We start from the raw sequence: 9,094 nt of genomic DNA on the forward strand, positions 1-9,094 counted from the left end.
GAGGAGCGCTTAAACCCTGTAGAGGCAAAGCTGTCAAGGCTGTCGGGTCCTTGCTGACGTCTCCTTGCTTCCGTAGGGGGCTGAGAACCGCCGTCGTCATGGAGCACTCGGGGTGCCATCATTACTTGTTTTACCGGGGCGAGCCAGATGGGACATCGGTCTTGTTCCCTGTAGCCTGAGCTAGCTAGGGGTAGGGTAATGATGTACCCCCCTGCGACGTGGTCGGTCCGAGCCCAAGGTCGGGCAAGGCGGTGAATCCTCCGAGGTCGAGGCTGAGTCCGATCCCTGGGGTCGGGCGAGGCGGAGACCGTCTTCCGCGGTCGAGGTGGAGTCCGAGCCCTGGGGTCGGGCAAGGCGGAGACCGTCTTCCGAGGTCGAGGTTGAGTCCGAGCCCTAGGGTCGGGCGAGGCGGAGGCCGTCTTCCGAGGTCGAGGCGGAGTCCGAGCCCTGGGGTTGGGCGAGGCGGAGCTTCCTATGGCGCCCGAGGCTGGACTTGGCTGCTATTAGCCTCACCCTGGCGAGTGGCACAGCAGTCGGAGAAGTGCAGGCGGCGCTGTTTTCCTGTCAGGTCAGTCAGTGGAGGGGCGAAATGACTGCGGTCACTTCGGCCCTGTCGACTGAGGAACGCGCGTCAGGATAAGGTGTCAGATGATCCTTGCATTGAATGCTCCTGCGATACGGTCGGTTGGCGAGGCGATCTGGCCAAGGTTGCTTCTCCGCGAAGCCTGCCCGAGCTGGGCTTCGGGCGAGTCGAAGGTGCGCCCGTTGCTTGAGGAGACCCTCGGGCGAGACGTGAATCCACCTGGGTCTGCTGTTCTTGCCCGAGGCTGGGCTCGGGCGAGGCGAGATCGTGTCCCTTGAGTGGGCGGAGCTTTGACCTGTATTGCGCCCATCAGGCCTTTGCAGCTTTGTGCTGATGGTGGTTACCAGTCGAGTTTAGGAGTCTTGGGGGTACCCCTAATTATGGTCCCTGACAGGGTCGTACCTCGATCCACTTGGAGAATTATGGCGACCAGCAGGTGCGAGAAGCCCCCGGGTGCCTTCTGCAAGGGACCGACGAGGTCCAGACCCCACACGGCAAACAACTAGGTGATGGGTATTGTCTGTAGGGCCTGAGCGGGTAGGTGCGTCTGTCTTGCGTAGAATTGACACCCTTGGCAGGAGCGTACAATCCTAGTGGCGTCGGCCACCGCGGTCGGCCAGTAGAAACCTTGTCGGAAGGCGTTCCCCACGAGGGCTCGAGGTGCTGCATGGTGACCGCAAGCCCCGAGTGTATTTCTTGCAATAGCTCCTATCCTTCGGCGACAGATATGCATCGTTGGAGAATGCCTGAGGGGCTGTGGTGGTAGAGCTGCTTTTCATCACCCAATAAGACGAACGACTTGGCGCGCCGCGCCAGTCGCCGTGCTTCAGCCTTGTCGGGGGGTAGCTCTCCTCGGAGGAGATATTCCAGGTATGGGGCCTACCAGTTCGGGTTAGGCGTGACCCCATTCCGCTCTCCCTCAACACGCAGGGCCTCACCCTCGGCGGCCGAGGATACCTCGGGCTGGGCCGAGGCCTCCTCGTGCTCGGGCGTGTCGTCGATCTTGATGGAGGGTTGATGTATGTCTCTGGAGAAGACGTCCGGGGGAACCGTTGTCCGCCTCGAGGCTATTTTAGCTAGCTTATCCGCAGTCTCGTTGTACCGTCGAGCGATATGGTTGAGTTCAAGCCCGTAGAACTTGTTTTCCAGGCGTCGAACTTCGTCGCAGTAGGCCTCCATCTTCCGGTCGCGGCAGTGGGAGTTCTTCATGACTTGGTCAATGACAAGCTGCGAGTCGCCACGAGCATCAAGGAGCCAAACCCCTAGCTCGATGGCGATGCACAACCCATTAACCAGAGCCTCGTATTCGGCCACGTTGTTTGACACCGGTAAATGGAGGCGCAACATGTAGCGGAGATGTTTCCCGAGGGGTGAGATGAAGAGCAGGCCAGCACCTGCTCCTGTTTTCATCAGCGACCCATCGAAGTACATGGTCCAAAGCTCCGGTTGGATCGGAGCTGTTGGCAATTGGGTGTCGACCCATTCCGCTAGGAAATCTTCCAAGACTTGGGATTTTATGGCCTTCCGAGGGACGAATGAGAGTGTTTTGCCCATGAGCTCCACTGCCCACTTCGCTATCCTACCTGAGGCCTCTCGGCACTGGATGATCTCCCCCAGGGGGAAGGATGACACCATAGTCACCGGATGAGACTCGAAGTAGTGTCGCAACTTTTGCCGCGTTAGAATTACTGCGTACAGTAGCTTCTGAATTTGCGGGTAGCGGATCTTGGTCTCGGATAGCACCTCACTAATGAAGTAGACCGACCTCTGAATGAGCAGTGCGTGCCCTTCTTCTCGTCTCTCGACTATGATCGCGGCGCTGACCACCTGAGTGGTTGAGGCTATGTAGATCAAGAGGGCTTCTCCCGTAGCGGGGGGCACCAAGATGGGCGCATTTGTAAGGAGTGCCTTTAAGTTTCCGAGGGCTTCCTCGGCCACGGGGGTCCAAGTGAAGCGCTCAGCCTTCCTTAAGAGGCGGTACAAGGGCAATCCTCTCTCGCTGAGGCGCGAGATGAAGCGGCTCAGAGCCGCAAGGCATCCCATGACCCTCTGTACTCCTTTCAAATCCTTGATAGGCCCCATGTTGGTGATGGCCGCGATTTTCTCTGGGTTGGCCTCGATGCCTTGCTCGGAGATGATGAACCCCAGGAGCATGCCTCGGGGGACTTCGAAGACACACTTCTTGGGATTGAGCTTCACGCCTTTCGCTCTCAGACACTTGAATGTCGTTTCAAGGTCGGAGAGGAGGTCTGAGGCTTTCCTTGTCTTGACAACGATGTCATCGACGTAAGCCTCGACCGTTCGGCTGATGTGCTCTCCGAACACGTGGTTCATGCACCTTTGGTATGTCGCACCTGCATTCCTCAAGCCAAATGGCATAGTAGTATAACAATACATGCCAAAAGGTGTGATGAAAGAAGTCGCGAGCTGGTCGGACTCTTTCATCTTGATTTGGTGATAACCTGAATAGGCGTCAAGGAATGACAGGGTTTCACACCCAGCAGTGGAGTCCACAATTTGGTCAATGAAAGGCAGAGGGTAGGGAACCTTCAGACATGCTTAATTCAACCCGGTGTAGTCGACGCACATCCTCCATTTCCCACCTTTCTTTCTCACAAGCACAGGGTTAGCTAACCATTCAGGATGGAATACCTCTTTGATGAACCCTGCAGCCATCAGCTTGTGGATCTCCTCTCCTATGGCCCTGCGCTTCTCTTCGTCAAAGCGGCGCAGGTGCTGCTTCACGGGTCGGGCTCCAGCTCGGATATCCAGCAAGTGCTCGACGACATCCCTCGGTATGCCCGGCATGTCCGAGGGACTCCACGCAAAATTTTCGGCATTTGCGCGGAGAAAGTCGACGAGCACTACTTCCTATTTGGGGTCGAGCTCGGAGCCGATCCGGACCTTCTTGTCAGCGTCGTTGCTGGGGCCAAGAGGGACGGATTAACTGCCTCAGCTGGTTCAAAGTTGCCGGCGTGGCACTTCGCATCAGGCACCTCCTTGGAGAGGCACTCTAGGTCGGCTATGAGGGCCTCAGACTCGGCGAGGGCCTCAGCGTACTCCACGCATTCCATGTCGCATTCGTACGCGTGGCTGTACGTGGATCCGACGGTGATGACCCTGTTGGGGCCTGGCATCTTGAGCTTGAGGTAGGTGTAGTTGGGGACGGCCATGAACTTGGCGTAGCACGGTCTCCCCAGCACCGCGTGGAAGGTTCCTCGGAACCCGACCACCTCGAACGTGAGGGTTTCCTTTCGGAAGTTGGAGGGAGTTTCGAAGCAGACGGGCAAGTCAAGTTGTCCAAGGGGCAGGACGCGCTTCCTGGGGATGATCCCGTGAAAGGGCGCCGCACTTGTCCGGATCGTGGACAGATCGATCCCCAAGAGCCCGAGGGTCTCGGCGTAGATGATGTTGATGCTGCTGCCTCCGTCCATGAGGACCTTGGTGAGCCTGGCGTTGCCGATGACAGGGTCGACAATGAGCGGTACTTTCCTGGGCTCGGCACGCAGTCGGGGTGGTCGCCTTGGTCGAAGGTGATGGGCTTGTCGGACCAGTCTAGGTAGACTAACGCCGCCACCTTTACCGAGCAGACCTCCTGGCGCTCCTGCTTGCGGTGCCGAGCCGAGGCGTTCGCCACTTGCCCACCGTAGATCATGAAGCAGCCGTGGACCTCGGGGAACTCCTCTTCCTTGTTGCCCTCCTTCTTGTTGTTGTCTTGGCCTTTGCCATCTCCCGCCGGGGACCCGGCTTTATGGAAGTAGTGCCAAAGCATGACGCATTCCTCAAGGGTGTGCTTGACGGGACCCTGGCGATAGGGGCACGACTCCTTGAGCATCTTGTCGAACAGGTTGGCCCCTCCAGGAGGCTTCCGAGGGTTCCTGTGCTCAGCAGCAGCGACAAGATCCGCGTCAGCGGCGTTGCGCTTTGCTTGCGCCTTCTTCTTGGCCTTCTTCTTTGTGCCCCGCTGGGTGGACGCCTCGAGGACGTCTTCCGGCTGCCGTCCCTGAGGCTGCTTGTCCTTCCGGAAGATGGCTTCGACCGCCTCCTGACCAGAGGCGAACTTGGTGGCGATGTTCATCAACTTGCTCGCCTTAGTGGGAGTCTTGCGGCCCAGTTTGCTCACCAGGTCGCGGCAAGTGGTGTCGGCGAGGAACGCCCCGATGACATCCGAGTCGGTGATGTTGGGCAGCTCGGTGCGCTGCTTCGAAAACCGCCGGATGTACTCTCGCAGGGATTCCCCTGGCTACTGGCGGCAGCTTCGAAGGTCCCAGGAGTTCCCAGGGCGCACGTACATGCCCTGGAAGTTTCCAGCGAAGGCCTTGACCAGGTCGTCCCAGTTGGAGATCTGCGCAGGAGGCAGATGCTCCAGCCAGACCCGGGCGGCATCAGAGAGGAATAGGGGGAGGTTGCGGATGATGAGGTTGTCGTCGTCCATTCCTCCCAGCTAGCATGCCAGCCGGTAGTCCGCAAGCCACAACTCCGGCCTTGTTTCCCCCGAGTACTTGGTGATGGTAGTCGGGGCCCGGAACCGGGTCGGGAACGACGCCCGTCGTATGGCCCGGCTGAAGGTTTGCGGACTCGGTGGTTCAGGCGAGGGGCTCCAATCCTCCTCACTGTCGTAGCGTCCCCCACGCCTGGGGTGGTAGCCTCGGTGCACCTTCTCATCGAGGTGGGCTCGACGGTCGCGGCGGTGGTGCTCGTTGCCGAGGCGATCCGGGGATGCAGGCATCGCGTCCCGCGTGCGCTCGGTGTGGACCGAGGCCTCCCGCATGAGTCGGGAAGTCGTTGCGCGATGCTCTGGGGGGCACCCTTGCCTTCGGGAGGCTGAGCTTTTGGCCCGTCGGACCGCGGCATCCTCCAGGAGATTCTTGAGTTCTCCCTGGATACGCCGCCCCTCGGCGGGGATGGCTCCGGCATTGCTCGGAGTATTATTGCCGCTGCAGCCAGATTCTGTCCGACCCCACTGGAGGCCAGGGGCAGCCTTGCCCTGGCATCGTCAACGATACGGCGCTGGACGTCCCGGCCCCGTTGACGCGCTTCTCCGGCGAGCGCTCGGCCCGCCCACTCCTGCTCGATGTTTTGTCGGAGCTGCACAAGTTACCCTGCTTCCATGTCGAGCTTGGCCTGCATCTCGCGGATTTGCTCGAGCTGTGTGTCCTGACACCCTGCAGGGACTGGGACCACAGCTAGCTCCCGCGGGATGTCAACGCGAGAAGCAGGCCCAGGGGGATCGTCATCCTCCGGCATACCGAGGTGGTTGCCTTCGTCGCGACCCCCCAGATCGACGTGGAAACATTCGTGTCTTGGGCCACAACCCTCGTCGTCAAGGCTGTGGCCATCATTGGAGCAACCGGAGAGGCAGTAGTCACATGCGGTCACGAAGTCTCGCATGGCACTGGGATCATGGAGCCCGGAGAAATCCCCACCAGAGTCGGGACCGTCCTCTTCCTTGGAACCCGGGGGGCCATAGGTTGAGACGGCCGTCAGTCGGTCCTAAGACGAACACATATGGTACCCCCGAAGGTTAGAATATGCCTTTATGAAAGCGCTGACCGAAGCGGGGTCGCTTGGTGGATCGAAGCTGAATCTAAAAGGCACAGGGTGGAAAACAGACGGTACATCTTGATCGATGGACGGTGGGGAAGTCGCGTCGGGGACGGACTGCACCGTTATCTCAAGTACGAGGCTAACACCCAGCAAGCCCTTCGCGAGAGTGCTGGCGTCATCTGTCCTCTTGAGGTTGGCATGTTGCGGGGAAACGACATTCGTCGTTTCCTCAGGTGCGAGGACAACGCCCGACATGTCCCCCGCTGGAGTGCCGGCGTCGTCGACTCGCTCGACAGCCGATGAGGTGCCGCCTCCTGCCTGGCCACGGTTGCCCCGTCTCCTCCTCCTGCGGCGAGGAGGGTGGCGGGACAAACCCGGATGCTGCTCTTCCGCCACGGGGGGAAGACGTCGTCAAGTTCGCTGCCGTCGGGCGAGCTGACGACCGTCGTAGTTGCTGTCACTCTGCGGGGGGAGGAGTACCATGCCGCATCTGCCGTCGAGGGACATGAACTCGAGACTCCCGAAGAGGAGCACCGTCTCGGGCTGAAGAGGTTGCTGGAGACTACCCATCTGGAACTCAACGGGAAGGTGTTCGTTAACACGCAGCAGGCCCCTACCTGGCGCGCCAACTGTCGGCGTTTCGGACCCGGGGGGTCCCTAGACCCACGAGTAAATTTGTCGCTGCGTGCCCCTGCCCAGATGGGTTGGCGCGAGATGGAACACAAGGGGAAAACGCGGCTCGTATTATCTCGCACCAGGGGTGTGCTCGTAGTAGGGGTTACAAGCGTTTGCGAGAGAGAGAGAGACAGAGAGTGAGCCTGTTCGTTAGCTCGTCCCTCCGTGCGACCCTCCCGCATGAAGGCCCTGGACCTCCCTTTTATAGATGCAAGGAGAGGGTCCAGGTGTACAATGGGGGGTGTAGCTATGCGCTAACGTGTCTGGAAGAGAGGTGCCTGAGCCCTGTGTACATGCCAACGTGGATGTCGGAGAGGTGCTAGAGCCCTGTGTATCCGATAACGTGGCCGTCGGAGAAGTGTCTGAGCCCTGTAGAAGCACGGCTGGCGGTGCTGCTGGGATCCTGCTGACGTCTCCTTGCTTCCGTAGGGGGCTGAGAACCACCATCGTCACGGACGCACGCGGGGAGCCATCATTACCTGTTACCGGGACGAGCCAGATGGGACGCCGGTCTTGTTCCCTTGTAGCCTGAGCTAGCTAGGGGTAGGGTAATGATGTATCCCCCATGGCGTGGTTGGTCTGAGCCTAAGGTCGGGCGAGGCGGAGACTTCTCCTGAGGCCGAGGCCGGGGTCGGGCGAGGACGCGATTCCTCCAGAGGCCGAGGTTGAGGCTTAGCCCTAGGGTCAGGCGAGGCGGAGACCTCCTTCCAGGCCAAGGTTGAAGCTGAGCCTTAGGGTCGGGCGAGGCGGAGCTTCCTGTTGCGCCCTAGGCTGAACTTGGCTGTTGTCAGCCTCACCCTGGTGGGTGGCACAGCAGTCGGAGCGGGGCGAGCGTCGCTGTTTTCCTGTCAGGTTAGTCAGTGAAAGGGCAAAGTGACTGCGGTCACTTCGACCTTGCCGGCTGAGGCACGCGTGTCAGGATAAGGTGTCAGGCGATCCCCGCATTGAATGCGCCTGTGATACAGTCGGTTGGTGATGCGATTTGGCCAAGGTTGCTTCACAACGAAGCCTGCCCGAGTTGGGCTTCGAGCGAGTCGAGGGTGCGCATGTCGCCTGAGGAGGCCCTCGGGCGAGGCGTGAATTCGTCCGGGACTACTGTTCCTGCCCGAGGCCAGGCTCGGGCGAGGCGAGATCGTGTCCCTTGGTAGACGAGGCCTTGACCTGAATCGCGCCCATCAGTCTTCGCGGTTTGTGCTAATGGTGGTTACCAGCAGTGTTTAGAAGTGTTGGGGGTACCCCTAATTACGGTACCCGACAAGTAGCATCAGCACTGACTTGATTAACCCGGGCAATAGAGAATCCCTTGCCAGATCCCGGAGTCTACTGCTTGTTCTGCACAGGTGTAGTAGCAATCCTCTGTGGGCAAACATTTGCATAATGTCTAGTCTTCCCACACTTGTAGCAAGTAGTGCCTGCACTTTGTCCTAAAAATTTCATCGGGGTGCCAGTGGGGGTAGCCTGACGAGTCGGTAGAGTCCCCTGAGGTGAGTGCTGAGCTGGGCACTGGCCTCCTCCAGTGCGAACTGGTGTGCCCTAGGGTGAACTGTAGTGAGGATGAACGCTGCTGCTTCCCTGACCCTGGGATATAGCCTTCCTCTTCAGATCTCCCAGTTGAACACGCTTGTGTTCAATAGCTAGGGCCTTGTCAAGCAGCCTCTAGAATGATGGAAATGTATGTGCGACTAGAGCATACTGTAGGGGTCCATTGAGTCCTTCAATAAAGCGCTCTTGCTTCCTCTCATCTTCAGCAACTTCATCCGGTGCGTATCTGAATAGCTGAATGAACTTATCGCGGTACTCGCTTACTGACATGCTCCCCTAATTCAGAGACAGAAACTCTTTCTTCTTAATCTTCATCAGTCCAGCAGGAATATGGTAGTTTCTGAATTAAGTAAAGAATTCCGCCCATGTGATAGTATCAGCAGCATCGTGGGCAGTAGTGTATGAATCCCACCAATCAGCGGCAGGACCTGTCAGACGACCAGAAGCATAAAGAACCTTCTCCCAGACAGAGCACTGAGCAATATTCAGCATCTTCTCTACAGACTTCAGCCAATCATCCGCGTCTAGTGGATCAGGAGAGTTAGCACGGTGGCTTATGGCTCATGAACTCTCGGTGCTTGTCCTGGGGTGAAACTGGTGGTGGAGGTGGTGGCAGTGGTGCTTGCTGCTATTGCTGTTGCGCCCTTCTCTCCTGGCGTATCTCCTCTCGCTCTTGGCGCGTCTCCTGGCGTATATCCTCTCACTCTTAGCGCATCTCTTGGCGTTCCTGCCGCATCTACGCGTGCA

This window comes from Zea mays, chromosome 6 (genome assembly GCF_902167145.1).
Source record: "Zea mays cultivar B73 chromosome 6, Zm-B73-REFERENCE-NAM-5.0, whole genome shotgun sequence".
Classification (NCBI taxonomy): Eukaryota; Viridiplantae; Streptophyta; class Magnoliopsida; order Poales; family Poaceae; genus Zea; species Zea mays.